We start from the raw sequence: 12,523 nt of genomic DNA, 5'->3' as shown, positions 1-12,523 counted from the left end.
AGGTTTCTTCTGCAGAGTCAATGTTGTGTGCATCTCGGATAACTTGATTTCTTGTGTACCTGCTAGCCTTCACGATTTTCCGTAGGAGTTGGTTCTGTGCGCTTTCTACCCTGCAAAATTGTGATTCGCATACCAATGCTCCCCATACAGGTAAGGCATATTGCCATATTGGGGCGATTAATTGTTTATAAATAACCATTTTGCATCTTTTAGATAGCCGGCTCTGATGACCAATGATCCAGTTCAGTCTCATGGCTGCTGCTCTCACTCGAATTGCTAACTGGGTGGTATGGGCATGTAGCACAAGTTTCCTGTCCATTATCAAGCCTAGATAGCGATGCCTTGGCTTACTTTTGATTGCTTCGTTGTACATTTTTGGCGATAGCTCACCTATGCCATTTGCAATCGATCGCCTTGTGTAGAGGACATGGACCGTTTTGCTGGTATTAAGGCTGATGCACCATTTGGAAGCCCAGGCAGTGAAGTGTTCAAGATAGCGCTGATTTGTTCTAACCGCTGTACTGGCTTCTTTTTTAGCACATAGGATGATTGTGTCATCTGCGTAAGTAGAAAGCATCATGTTGTTGTATATATTCGACTTTTTTTGATGTGTAAACTTGCTCAGTGTGACCTGACGCAAACTTTATTAATGTTCTTATTACTATCTAGCAACATATAACATTATATCTGACAACATTACAAGTTTTGGCAACATAAGATTACATAAATATCGATAACAATGTGGTATTTATTACAATTAATTAAACAATTTTTTTTTCTTGCTTTAATTTAATTTTATTTTAAGATTAAGCTCAGGTTAGCCCGCTCGGCCGAGTGGCTGCTGGTCCGGCCACCGAGGATGCGTTGCCTGTGGATTGGCTCGATCAACCGAGTGGCTGCTGGTCCGGCCACCCGGGATGCGTATGGGTCTGGAGGATGTAAGTTTCGTGAAAGCGATGATGCATTTGCTTGCTATCTGTAAAAGATATAAAAACTTGTTGTTTTTTGTTTTATTTTCAGGTTTTGACTTTTGATGTGCGGAGAATTTGGTAAGTAGTTTGAGTTGTGTATTTGTTGATTTTTGAGTTTTTTTTTTTTTTGTTAATTTTGTTTTATTTTCAGGTTTGCTGCAGATTTGGTAAGTGTTCTGAATTGTATTTTGGCTGGATTTAATTTTATTTTATTTGCAGGTTTATATTTTATAGGTTTGGTGGTAAATTGTCGGCATTCAAGTTAAGTAATTTTTTGTTTTTATATTTGTTGGCTTTTATTGAATATAATTATTTTATTTTCAAGTTGATTCCCTGGATGTTGTGTTGGGATGTCTTCTGGTTGCTTGCTTAGTTGCTGACGTTTTAAATTTTGTTTTATTTTCAGGTTTGCTGCCGATTTGGTAAGTGTTTTGAATTGTATTTTGGCTGGATTTAATTTTATTTTATTTGCAGGTTTATATTTTATAGGTTTGGTGGTAAATTGTCGGCATTCAAGTTAAGTAATTTTTTGTTTTTATATTTGTTGGCTTTTATTGAATATAATTATTTTATTTTCAAGTTGATTCCCTGGGTGTTGTGTTGGGATGTCTTCTGGTTGCTTGCTTAGTTGCTGACGTTTTAAATTTTGTTTTATTTTCTGGTTTGCTGCAGATTTGGTAAGTGTTCTGAATTGTATTTTGGCTGAATTTAATTTTATTTTATTTGCAGGTTTATATTTTGTAGGTTTGGTGGTAAATTGTCGGCATTCAAGTTAAGTAATTTTAGTTTTTATATTTTTTGGCTTTTATTGAATATATTTTTTTTTTATTTTCAAGTTGATTCCCTGGATGTTGTGTTGGGATGTCTTCTGGTTGCTTGCTTAGTTGCTGACGTTTTAAATTTTGTTTTATTTTCAGGTTTGCTGCAGATTTGGTAAGTGTTTTGAATTGTATTTTGGCTGAATTTAATTTTATTTTATTTGCAGGTTTATATTTTATAGGTTTGGTGGTAAATTGTCGGCATTCAAGTTAAGTAATTTTTGTTTTTATATTTGTTGGCTTTTATTGAATATAATTATTTTATTTTCAAGTTGATTCCCTGGATGTTGCGTTGGAATGTCTTCTGGCTGCTTGCTTAGTTGCTGACATATGTACATTTGTTATGTACTTACAGTTAATTTCATACACCATATGTGTTTTGTTTATTTAAATTTTTATGTTTATGTTTTAAATTTTGTTTTGTTTTCAGGTTTGCTGCAGATTTGGTAAGCGTTTTGAGTTGTATTTTGGATAAATTTAATTTTATTTTATTTGCAGGTTTTCATTTTGTAGGTTTGGTGGCAAATTGTCGGCATTCCAGTTAAGTGATTTTTTGTTTTTATATTTGTTGGCTTTTAATGAATATAGTTATTTTATTTTCAAGTTGATTCACTGGATGTTGCGTTGGGATGACTTCTGGCTGCTTACTTAGTTGCTGACATACATATGTAAATTTATTATGTACATACAGCTAATTTCGTACACCAATATGTGTTTTATTTATTTAATTGGCAGGTTTTGTCTTCAGCTTTGTAATAATTTGTATGTAATTTTGTGTAGTTTATGTTGTTATATTTGTTGGCTCTTTTTTTTTTTAGGACTTTGGTTGTTTTAGTTTCAGGTTTGCGGCAGATTTGGTAAGTGTTTTAAATTGTATTTTGGCTGAATTTAATTTTGTTTTATTTACAGGTTTGGTAATAGAGTGTCATCAATCAAGTTAGGTAATTTATGTTGTTATATTTGTTGACTTTTAATGAGTATAGTGTTTTATTTTCAGGTTTAAAGAAAATTGGTGTGAAAAAGAAAAAGTGATTTCAATTGTTTTTACGCCAATTGTAATTTTTATTTTATCTGCAGTTTTATTTTTTGCTGGTTTGGTGGTAAGGTGTCACATGCAATGGTAAGTATTTATTGTTGTATTTGTTGGCTTTTGATGACTGATGTTTGTTTTATTTTCACAGGCTGTTGCGCTTGATGTCTACAACTTGTTTGCGTATTTACTGACATTGATTGTTATGTAAATAGTTATTTTGTACGTATGTATGTATGTATGTATGTATGATAGATTTGGTGGGTAGTTTATTGGCTTTTAATTATTTTTTATGATGATTTTAAATTTTTTTTTTATTTACATTTCAGGTGGTAAGGTGTCAGTAATCATGATAAATTTGGTAAGTAGTTTTTGTTGTTATATTTATTGGCTTTTAATGATTTTTTGTGGTGATTTTAACTTTGTTTATTTACATTTCAGGTGGTAAGGTGCCAGTAATCAAGGACCAGCTTAGAATTTGTCGACAAAGTTGGGTGAATCCATGTATGACGTGAGGGTCCTTCGCCACATTTTAATGCAGATTTATTCCAATGTAAGTGGTTTTTCAAGCGTGTCTCTTGGAAGGGCTGTTACTCCTGATGTCTACAAATTGTTTGAGTATTTATTTAGATTGATTTGTTATGTAAATAGTTATTTTATATTTTGTTTTGCTTTCAGGTTTTTCTATTTTCAGATTCATGATAAATTTGGTAAGTAGTTTTTGTTGTTATATTTATTGGCTTTTAATGATTTTTTGTGGTAATTTTAACTTTGTTTATTTACATTTCAGGTGGTAAGGTGCCAGTAATCAAGGACCAGCTTAGAATTTGTCGACAAAGTTGGGTGATTCCATGTATGACGTGAGGGTCCTTCGCCACATTTTAATGCAGATTTATTCCAATGTAAATGTTATTTCAAGCGTGTATCTTGCGAAGGCTGTTGCTCCTGATGTCTACTAATTATTTGCGTATTTATTTAAATTAATTTGTTATGTAAATAGTTATTTTATATTTTATTTTATTTTCAGGTTTTTCTATTTTCAGATTCATGATAAATTTGGTAAGTAGTTTTTGTTGTTATATTTATTGGCTTTTAATGATTTTTTGTACTGATTTTAACTTTATTTATTTACATTTCAGGTGGTAAGGTGTTAATAATCAAGGACCAGCTTAGGATTTGTCGAGCAAAATTGGGTGTTTCCATGCATCCTGTTTGACCCTTGTTTCGATGACCATGTATGTTCACATTTGTCATATGAGTTTCTGATTTAATCATTTTATTTTTTATTCCACTGGCATTCCAAAAGGCTACCCTTAACGTATTGGGATTGTTGTTGTTGCTGCTGTTATTTGTGTGCATGAATAAATTTGTATTGGCTGGATGTCAATGTTGCCTGTGATATTAACATGAGTCATTTTAGTTGTCTTCTTCCATTTGGCTGCTGTTATCTCTGTCGGCCCTGAGGGGCACGGACTTGTCGTTGGAGGGAAGGCTCTGCACTAGACTGCCTAGTTGACTGATGGCAGCCAGGATGTCACTTATGCTGGCTTCGATTTTGTTCAGCCTTTCTTCATATCGCTTGCTTTCAGGTTCGGCCGGACCCACTGCCATTGTTTTAGAGGACTGTGAGAGTGTAATCTGCTCCTCTCGCAGTCTATTCTGGAATTTCTCCAGATGGCTGGCGGCTGGGTTGGGATTCATGTCCACGGCTATAGGAGCTATCCGTCCTTTCCCTACTTTATCCTTTTTTTGGCTGGTCGTTTGTTTTCTCTTTTCTCTGTTCTTAATCTTGGTAAGCCTTCTCTTGATTTCGGTACTATGGTGGCTGGCCTTCGGTTGGACATTTCTGCCAGAGAAAGGGTTTGTGAAGCCCCTCACTGGTCCACTTCGGCCCTCGTCACAGCCACTCACATCCCTGCGATGGCTACCTGCTGGAAAGGGGGCCACTCGGAATGTTTGAGGACGTTTGGATATCTGCTCCCATGCGCTGGGCCTCCCTAAAGCTTGCTTTGTGAGTCTATCATCGTTGATCAGTTTGTTCACCTTGAGCCTGCTTCTGGCCGCTTTAAAGGCTGGACAGCCCTTAAAGCAGCTGACATGTTCCCCGTCGCAGTTTGCGCACTTGGCTGGGGTGTGCCTGGGCTTCGTGCATTCGGTTGAGAGGTGGCCTCTGGCACACTTCATGCATTTGGGCTCGTTCCGGCAATAGTTTCTGGTGTGACCATAGGCCTGGCACCTGTGGCATTGCAGGGGATCCCTGGGTGGCAACTTTTTTTCAAATGCCACTGACTGTCCTCCTAATACATTTATCTTTAGGATTTCATCATGCGAGCCATCCCTTTTCTGCTCAATCTCTAGATCGAACATGTTTATTGGCCTTCCTGTAGCTACATGCTTCATGTTGGCGCAGAATTTGACGACGAAGGCCCTTTTTTTTAATTCAGCAGAAATCCACTCATTCGTCGTCGAGTAGTGCAGGTGTCTCAGAATATAACGTGCACCACGCTGACCGTTTGGCTGGTGCGTATGCATTAGCAACTTTTGGTCGTGGAGGAGTTGTGTTATTTTCCTATGGGCGTTCATATCAACGCATTGGATTCTGATACCGTTCCCTGGGGTGCTTTTCGTTTTGAAGCTGTCCACACCCGCTGTATAATTGAGTTGTTCTAGTAGGGGAACTATAGCTTTGACACCAGCTATGTGAATAGAAGGCACTCTCTTGCTCGATGGCACTACCTGCCATGGAAGGAGCTCAGGCTGTTCGATATGGCTACTTTCGTTTTTCTGATGTGTTCGTCTTGCGAACTAAATTGGCAGTCTCTCTTCATGTCGAACCAATCCCATCGCCACCTGCATTTTTTTTGATGTGTAAACTTGCTCAGGGTGTGACCTGACGCAAACTTTATTAATGTTCTTATTACTATCTAGCAACATATAACATTATATCTGACAACATTACAAGTTTTGGCAACATAAGATTACATAAATATCGATAACAATGTGGTATTTATTACAATTAATTAAAAATTTTTTTTTCTTGCTTTAATTTAATTTTATTTTAAGATTAAGCTCAGGTTAGCCCGCTCGGCCGAGTGGCTGCTGGTCCGGCCACCGAGGATGCGTTGCCTGTGGATTGGCTCGATCAACCGAGTGGCTGCTGGTCCGGCCACCCGGGATGCGTATGGGTCTGGAGGATGTAAGTTTCGTGAAAGCGATGAATGCATTTGCTTGCTATCTGTAAAAGATATAAAAACTTTTTGTTTTTTGTTTTATTTTCAGGTTTTGACTTTTGATGTGCGGAGAATTTGGTAAGTAGTTTGAGTTGTGTATTTGTTGATTTTTGAGTTTTTTTTTTTTTGTTAATTTTGTTTTATTTTCAGGTTTGCTGCAGATTTGGTAAGTGTTCTGAGTTGTATTTTGGCTGAATTTAATTTTATTTTATTTGCAGGTTTATATTTTATAGGTTTGGTGGTAATTTGTCGGCATTCAAGTTAAGTAATTTTTTGTTTTTATATTTGTTGGCTTTTATTGAATATAATTATTTTATTTTCAAGTTGATTCCCTGGATGTTGTGTTGGGATGTCTTCTGGTTGCTTGCTAAGTTGCTGACGTTTTAAATTTTGTTTTATTTTCAGGTTTGCTGCCGATTTGGTAAGTGTTTTGAATTGTATTTTGGCTGAATTTAATTTTATTTTATTTGCAGGTTTATATTTTATAGGTTTGGTGGTAAATTGTCGGCATTCAAGTTAAGTAATTTTTTGTTTTTATATTTGTTGGCTTTTATTGAATATAATTATTTTATTTTCAAGTTGATTCCCTGGGTGTTGTGTTGGGATGTCTTCTGGTTGCTTGCTTAGTTGCTGACGTTTTAAATTTTGTTTTATTTTCTGGTTTGCTGCAGATTTGGTGAGTGTTCTGAATTGTATTTTGGCTGAATTTAATTTAATTTTATTTGCAGGTTTATATTTTGTAGGTTTGGTGGTAAATTGTCGGCATTTAAGTTAAGTACTTTTAGTTTTTATATTTTTTGGCTTTTATTGAATATATTTTTTTTTTTATTTTCAAGTTGATTCCCTGGATGTTGTGTTGGGATGTCTTCTGGTTGCTTGCTTAGTTGCTGACGTTTTAAATTTTGTTTTTTTTTTCAGGTTTGCTGCAGATTTGGTAAGTGTTTTGAATTGTATTTTGGCTGAATTTAATTTTATTTTATTTGCAGGTTTATATTTTATAGGTTTGGTGGTAAATTGTCGGCATTCAAGTTAAGTAATTTTTGTTTTTATATTTGTTGGCTTTTATTGAATATATTTGTTTTATTTTCAAGTTAATTCCCTGGATGTTGCGTTGGGATGTCTTCTGGCTGCTTGCTTAGTTGCTGACATATGTACATTTGTTATGTAATTACAGTTAATTTCATACACCATATGTGTTTTGTTTATTTAAATTTTTATGTTTATGTTTTAAATTTTGTTTTGTTTTCAGGTTTGCTGCAGATTTGGTAAGCGTTTTGAGTTGTATTTTGGATAAATTTAATTTTATTTTATTTGCAGGTTTTCATTTTGTAGGTTTGGTGGCAAATTGTCGGCATTCCAGTTAAGTGATTTTTTGTTTTTATATTTGTTGGCTTTTAATGAATATAGTTATTTTATTTTCAAGTTGATTCATTGGATGTTGCGTTGGGATGACTTCTGGCTGCTTACTTAGTTGCTGACATACATATGTAAATTTATTATGTACATACAGCTAATTTCGTACACCAATATGTGTTTTATTTATTTAATTGGCAGGTTTTGTCTTCAGCTTTGTAATAATTTGTATGTAATTTTGTGTAGCTTATGTTGTTATATTTGTTGGCTCTTTTTTTTTTTTAGGACTTTGGTTGTTTTAGTTTCAGGTTTGCGGCAGATTTGGTAAGTGTTTTAAATTGTATTTTGGCTGAATTTAATTTTGTTTTATTTACAGGTTTGGTAATAGAGTGTCATCAATCAAGTTAGGTAATTTATGTTGTTATATTTGTTGACTTTTAATGAGTATAGTGTTTTATTTTCAGGTTTAAAGAAAATTGGTGTGAAAAAGAAAAAGTGATTTCAATTGTTTTTACGCCAATTGTAATTTTATTTTATCTGCAGTTTTATTTTTTGCTGGTTTGGTGGTAAGGTGTCACATACAATGGTAAGTATTTATTGTTGTATTTGTTGGCTTTTGATGACTGATGTTTGTTTTATTTTCACAGGCTGTTGCGCTTGTTGTCTACAACTTGTTTGCGTATTTACTGACATTGATTGTTATGTAAATAGTTATTTTGTACGTATGTATGTATGTATGTATGTATGATAGATTTGGTGGGTAGTTTATTGGCTTTTAATTATTTTTTTTATGATGATTTTAAATTTTTTTTATTTACATTTCAGGTGGTAAGGTGTCAGTAATCATGATCAATTTGGTAAGTAGTTTTTGTTGTTATATTTATTGGCTTTTAATGATTTTTTGTGGTGATTTTAACTTTGATTATTTACATTTCAGGTGGTAAGGTGCCAGTAATCAAGGACCAGCTTAGAATTTGTCGACAAAGTTGGGTGAATCCATGTATGACGTGAGGGTCCTTCGCCACATTTTAATGCAGATTTATTCCAATGTAAATGATTTTTCCAGCGTGTCTCTTGGAAGGGCTGTTACTCCTGATGTCTACAAATTGTTTGAGTATTTATTTAAATTGATTTGTTATGTAAATAGTTATTTTATATTTTGTTTTGCTTTCAGGTTTTTCTATTTTCAGATTCATGATAAATTTGGTAAGTAGTTTTTGTTGTTATATTTATTGGCTTTTAATGATTTTTTGTGGTAATTTTAACTTTGTTTATTTACATTTCAGGTGGTATGGTGCCAGTAATCAAGGACCAGCTTAGAATTTGTCGACAAAGTTGGGTGATTCCATGTATGACGTGAGGGTCCTTCGCCACATTTTAATGCAGATTTATTCCAATGTAAATGTTATTTCAAGCGTGTATCTTGCGAAGGCTGTTGCTCCTGATGTCTACTAATTATTTGCGTATTTATTTAAATTAATTTGTTATGTAAATAGTTATTTTATATTTTGTTTTATTTTCAGGTTTTTCTATTTTCAGATTCATGATAAATTTGGTAAGTAGTTTTTGTTGTTATATTTATTGGCTTTTAATGATTTTTTGTACTGATTTTAACTTTATTTATTTACATTTCAGGTGGTAAGGTGTTAATAATCAAGGACCAGCTTAGGATTTGTCGAGCAAAATTGGGTGTTTCCATGCATCCTGTTTGACCCTTGTTTCGATGACCATGTATGTTCACATTTGTCATATGAGTTTCTGATTTAATCATTTTATTTTTTATTCCACAGGCATTCCAAAAGGCTACCCTTAACGTATTGGGATTGTTGTTGTTGCTGCTGTTATTTGTGTGCATGAATAAATTTGTATTGGCTGGATGTCAATGTTGCCTGTGATATTAACATGAGTCATTTTAGTTGTCTTCTTCCATTTGGCTGCTGTTATCTCTGTCTGCCCTGAGGGGCACGGACTTGTCGTTGGAGGGAAGGCTCTGCACTAGACTGCCTAGTTGACTGATGGCAGCCAGGATGTCACTTATGCTGGCTTCGATTTTGTTCAGCCTTTCTTCAAATCGCTTGCTTTCAGGTTCGGCCGGACCCATTGCCATTGTTTTAGAGGACTGTGAGAGTGCAATCTGCTCCTCTCGCAGTCTATTCTGGAATTTCTCCAGATGGCTGGCGGCTGGGTTGGGATTCATGTCCACGGCTATAGGAGCTATCCGTCCTTTCCCTACTTTATCCTTTTTTTGGCTGGTCGTTTGTTTTCTCTTTTCTCTGTTCTTAATCTTGGTAAGCCTTCTCTTGATTTCGGTACTATGGTGGCTGGCCTTCGGTTGGACATTTCTGCCAGAGAAAGGGTTTGTGAAGCCCCTCACTGGTCCACTTCGGCCCTCGTCACAGCCACTCACATCCCTGCGATGGCTACCTGCTGGAAAGGGGGCCACTCGGAATGTTTGAGGACGTTTGGATATCTGCTCCCATGCGCTGGGCCTCCCTAAAGCTTGCTTTGTGAGTCTATCATCGTTGATCAGTTTGTTCACCTTGAGCCTGCTTCTGGCCGCTTTTTTTGATGTGTAAACTTGCTCAGGGTGTGACCTGACGCAAACTTTATTAATGTTCTTATTACTATCTAGCAACATATAACATTATATCTGACAACATTACAAGTTTTGGCAACATAAGATTACATAAATATCGATAACAATGTGGTATTTATTACAATTAATTAAAAATTTTTTTTTCTTGCTTTAATTTAATTTTATTTTAAGATTAAGCTCAGGTTAGCCCGCTCGGCCGAGTGGCTGCTGGTCCGGCCACCGAGGATGCGTTGCCTGTGGATTGGCTCGATCAACCGAGTGGCTGCTGGTCCGGCCACCCGGGATGCGTATGGGTCTGGAGGATGTAAGTTTCGTGAAAGCGATGAATGCATTTGCTTGCTATCTGTAAAAGATATAAAAACTTTTTGTTTTTTGTTTTATTTTCAGGTTTTGACTTTTGATGTGCGGAGAATTTGGTAAGTAGTTTGAGTTGTGTATTTGTTGATTTTTGAGTTTTTTTTTTTTTGTTAATTTTGTTTTATTTTCAGGTTTGCTGCAGATTTGGTAAGTGTTCTGAGTTGTATTTTGGCTGAATTTAATTTTATTTTATTTGCAGGTTTATATTTTATAGGTTTGGTGGTAATTTGTCGGCATTCAAGTTAAGTAATTTTTTGTTTTTATATTTGTTGGCTTTTATTGAATATAATTATTTTATTTTCAAGTTGATTCCCTGGATGTTGTGTTGGGATGTCTTCTGGTTGCTTGCTAAGTTGCTGACGTTTTAAATTTTGTTTTATTTTCAGGTTTGCTGCCGATTTGGTAAGTGTTTTGAATTGTATTTTGGCTGAATTTAATTTTATTTTATTTGCAGGTTTATATTTTATAGGTTTGGTGGTAAATTGTCGGCATTCAAGTTAAGTAATTTTTTGTTTTTATATTTGTTGGCTTTTATTGAATATAATTATTTTATTTTCAAGTTGATTCCCTGGGTGTTGTGTTGGGATGTCTTCTGGTTGCTTGCTTAGTTGCTGACGTTTTAAATTTTGTTTTATTTTCTGGTTTGCTGCAGATTTGGTGAGTGTTCTGAATTGTATTTTGGCTGAATTTAATTTAATTTTATTTGCAGGTTTATATTTTGTAGGTTTGGTGGTAAATTGTCGGCATTTAAGTTAAGTACTTTTAGTTTTTATATTTTTTGGCTTTTATTGAATATATTTTTTTTTTTATTTTCAAGTTGATTCCCTGGATGTTGTGTTGGGATGTCTTCTGGTTGCTTGCTTAGTTGCTGACGTTTTAAATTTTGTTTTTTTTTCAGGTTTGCTGCAGATTTGGTAAGTGTTTTGAATTGTATTTTGGCTGAATTTAATTTTATTTTATTTGCAGGTTTATATTTTATAGGTTTGGTGGTAAATTGTCGGCATTCAAGTTAAGTAATTTTTGTTTTTATATTTGTTGGCTTTTATTGAATATATTTGTTTTATTTTCAAGTTAATTCCCTGGATGTTGCGTTGGGATGTCTTCTGGCTGCTTGCTTAGTTGCTGACATATGTACATTTGTTATGTAATTACAGTTAATTTCATACACCATATGTGTTTTGTTTATTTAAATTTTTATGTTTATGTTTTAAATTTTGTTTTGTTTTCAGGTTTGCTGCAGATTTGGTAAGCGTTTTGAGTTGTATTTTGGATAAATTTAATTTTATTTTATTTGCAGGTTTTCATTTTGTAGGTTTGGTGGCAAATTGTCGGCATTCCAGTTAAGTGATTTTTTGTTTTTATATTTGTTGGCTTTTAATGAATATAGTTATTTTATTTTCAAGTTGATTCACTGGATGTTGCGTTGGGATGACTTCTGGCTGCTTACTTAGTTGCTGACATACATATGTAAATTTATTATGTACATACAGCTAATTTCGTACACCAATATGTGTTTTATTTATTTAATTGGCAGGTTTTGTCTTCAGCTTTGTAATAATTTGTATGTAATTTTGTGTAGCTTATGTTGTTATATTTGTTGGCTCTTTTTTTTTTTTAGGACTTTGGTTGTTTTAGTTTCAGGTTTGCGGCAGATTTGGTAAGTGTTTTAAATTGTATTTTGGCTGAATTTAATTTTGTTTTATTTACAGGTTTGGTAATAGAGTGTCATCAATCAAGTTAGGTAATTTATGTTGTTATATTTGTTGACTTTTAATGAGTATAGTGTTTTATTTTCAGGTTTAAAGAAAATTGGTGTGAAAAAGAAAAAGTGATTTCAATTGTTTTTACGCCAATTGTAATTTTATTTTATCTGCAGTTTTATTTTTTGCTGGTTTGGTGGTAAGGTGTCACATACAATGGTAAGTATTTATTGTTGTATTTGTTGGCTTTTGATGACTGATGTTTGTTTTATTTTCACAGGCTGTTGCGCTTGTTGTCTACAACTTGTTTGCGTATTTACTGACATTGATTGTTATGTAAATAGTTATTTTGTACGTATGTATGTATGTATGTATGTATGATAGATTTGGTGGGTAGTTTATTGGCTTTTAATTATTTTTTTTATGATGATTTTAAATTTTTTTTATTTACATTTCAGGTGGTAAGGT

General features: G+C 34.1%; 7 long non-coding RNA genes across 29 annotated transcripts; all 7 read left to right on the top strand.

Moving 5' to 3' along the window:
* The first annotated feature begins 604 nt into the window (after positions 1–604).
* On the top strand, positions 605–1,998 carry LOC117185133 (uncharacterized). The gene is made up of 6 exons (XR_004470666.1): positions 605–744; positions 806–938; positions 1,021–1,049; positions 1,123–1,138; positions 1,701–1,904; positions 1,957–1,998. It is a non-coding gene; the product is annotated as an uncharacterized lncRNA (long non-coding RNA).
* Positions 1,999–2,092: 94 nt separating this feature from the next.
* Positions 2,093–8,624, top strand: LOC26534262 (uncharacterized). Of its 4 annotated transcripts, none has more exons than XR_004470644.1 (10): positions 2,093–2,730; positions 2,787–2,909; positions 2,971–3,079; positions 3,149–3,180; positions 3,261–3,437; positions 3,498–3,529; positions 3,610–3,786; positions 3,847–3,878; positions 8,340–8,516; positions 8,577–8,624. It is a non-coding gene; the product is annotated as an uncharacterized lncRNA (long non-coding RNA). The 4 variants fall into 4 exon arrangements; XR_004470645.1 differs by having other exon boundaries at positions 8,340–8,510; positions 8,577–8,591; XR_004470647.1 differs by lacking the exon at positions 8,577–8,624 and having other exon boundaries at positions 3,610–3,721; positions 3,863–3,878; positions 8,340–8,535.
* On the top strand, positions 5,683–6,952 carry LOC26532689 (uncharacterized). 2 transcript variants are annotated; one of them, XR_004470667.1, is made up of 5 exons: positions 5,683–5,822; positions 5,883–6,015; positions 6,099–6,127; positions 6,455–6,725; positions 6,778–6,952. It is a non-coding gene; the product is annotated as an uncharacterized lncRNA (long non-coding RNA). The 2 variants fall into 2 exon arrangements; XR_004470668.1 differs by lacking the exons at positions 6,455–6,725; positions 6,778–6,952 and adding an exon at positions 6,200–6,318.
* LOC26532547 (uncharacterized) lies at positions 7,482–8,157 on the top strand. 6 transcript variants are annotated; one of them, XR_004470664.1, is made up of 5 exons: positions 7,488–7,630; positions 7,688–7,726; positions 7,779–7,810; positions 7,867–7,988; positions 8,050–8,157. It is a non-coding gene; the product is annotated as an uncharacterized lncRNA (long non-coding RNA). The 6 variants fall into 6 exon arrangements; XR_004470665.1 differs by having other exon boundaries at positions 7,482–7,536; positions 7,604–7,630; positions 7,688–7,988; XR_004470661.1 differs by having other exon boundaries at positions 7,488–7,726.
* Positions 8,625–8,701: 77 nt separating the features above from the next.
* On the top strand, positions 8,702–9,310 carry LOC26532433 (uncharacterized). The gene is made up of 4 exons (XR_004470648.1): positions 8,702–8,865; positions 8,926–8,957; positions 9,038–9,133; positions 9,193–9,310. It is a non-coding gene; the product is annotated as an uncharacterized lncRNA (long non-coding RNA).
* Positions 9,311–9,965: 655 nt separating this feature from the next.
* LOC117185134 (uncharacterized) lies at positions 9,966–11,239 on the top strand. Of its 3 annotated transcripts, XR_004470670.1 has the most exons (5): positions 9,966–10,109; positions 10,170–10,302; positions 10,386–10,414; positions 10,742–11,012; positions 11,065–11,239. It is a non-coding gene; the product is annotated as an uncharacterized lncRNA (long non-coding RNA). The 3 variants fall into 3 exon arrangements; XR_004470671.1 differs by lacking the exons at positions 10,742–11,012; positions 11,065–11,239 and adding an exon at positions 10,487–10,605; XR_004470669.1 differs by lacking the exons at positions 10,742–11,012; positions 11,065–11,239 and having other exon boundaries at positions 10,386–10,584.
* A 20-nt stretch (positions 11,240–11,259) lies between these two features.
* Positions 11,260–12,443, top strand: LOC26533681 (uncharacterized). 12 transcript variants are annotated; one of them, XR_004470656.1, is made up of 5 exons: positions 11,370–11,916; positions 11,974–12,012; positions 12,065–12,096; positions 12,153–12,274; positions 12,336–12,443. It is a non-coding gene; the product is annotated as an uncharacterized lncRNA (long non-coding RNA). The 12 variants fall into 12 exon arrangements; XR_004470658.1 differs by having other exon boundaries at positions 11,365–11,822; positions 11,890–11,916; positions 11,974–12,274; XR_004470659.1 differs by having other exon boundaries at positions 11,366–11,694; positions 11,759–11,822; positions 11,890–12,274.
* The last annotated feature ends 80 nt before the right edge of the window (positions 12,444–12,523 follow it).

The sequence above is a fragment of the Drosophila pseudoobscura genome, chromosome X (genome assembly GCF_009870125.1).
Source record: "Drosophila pseudoobscura strain MV-25-SWS-2005 chromosome X, UCI_Dpse_MV25, whole genome shotgun sequence".
NCBI classification, from domain to species: Eukaryota; Metazoa; Arthropoda; class Insecta; order Diptera; family Drosophilidae; genus Drosophila; species Drosophila pseudoobscura.
This window is presented reverse-complemented; position numbering and strand designations above follow the sequence as displayed.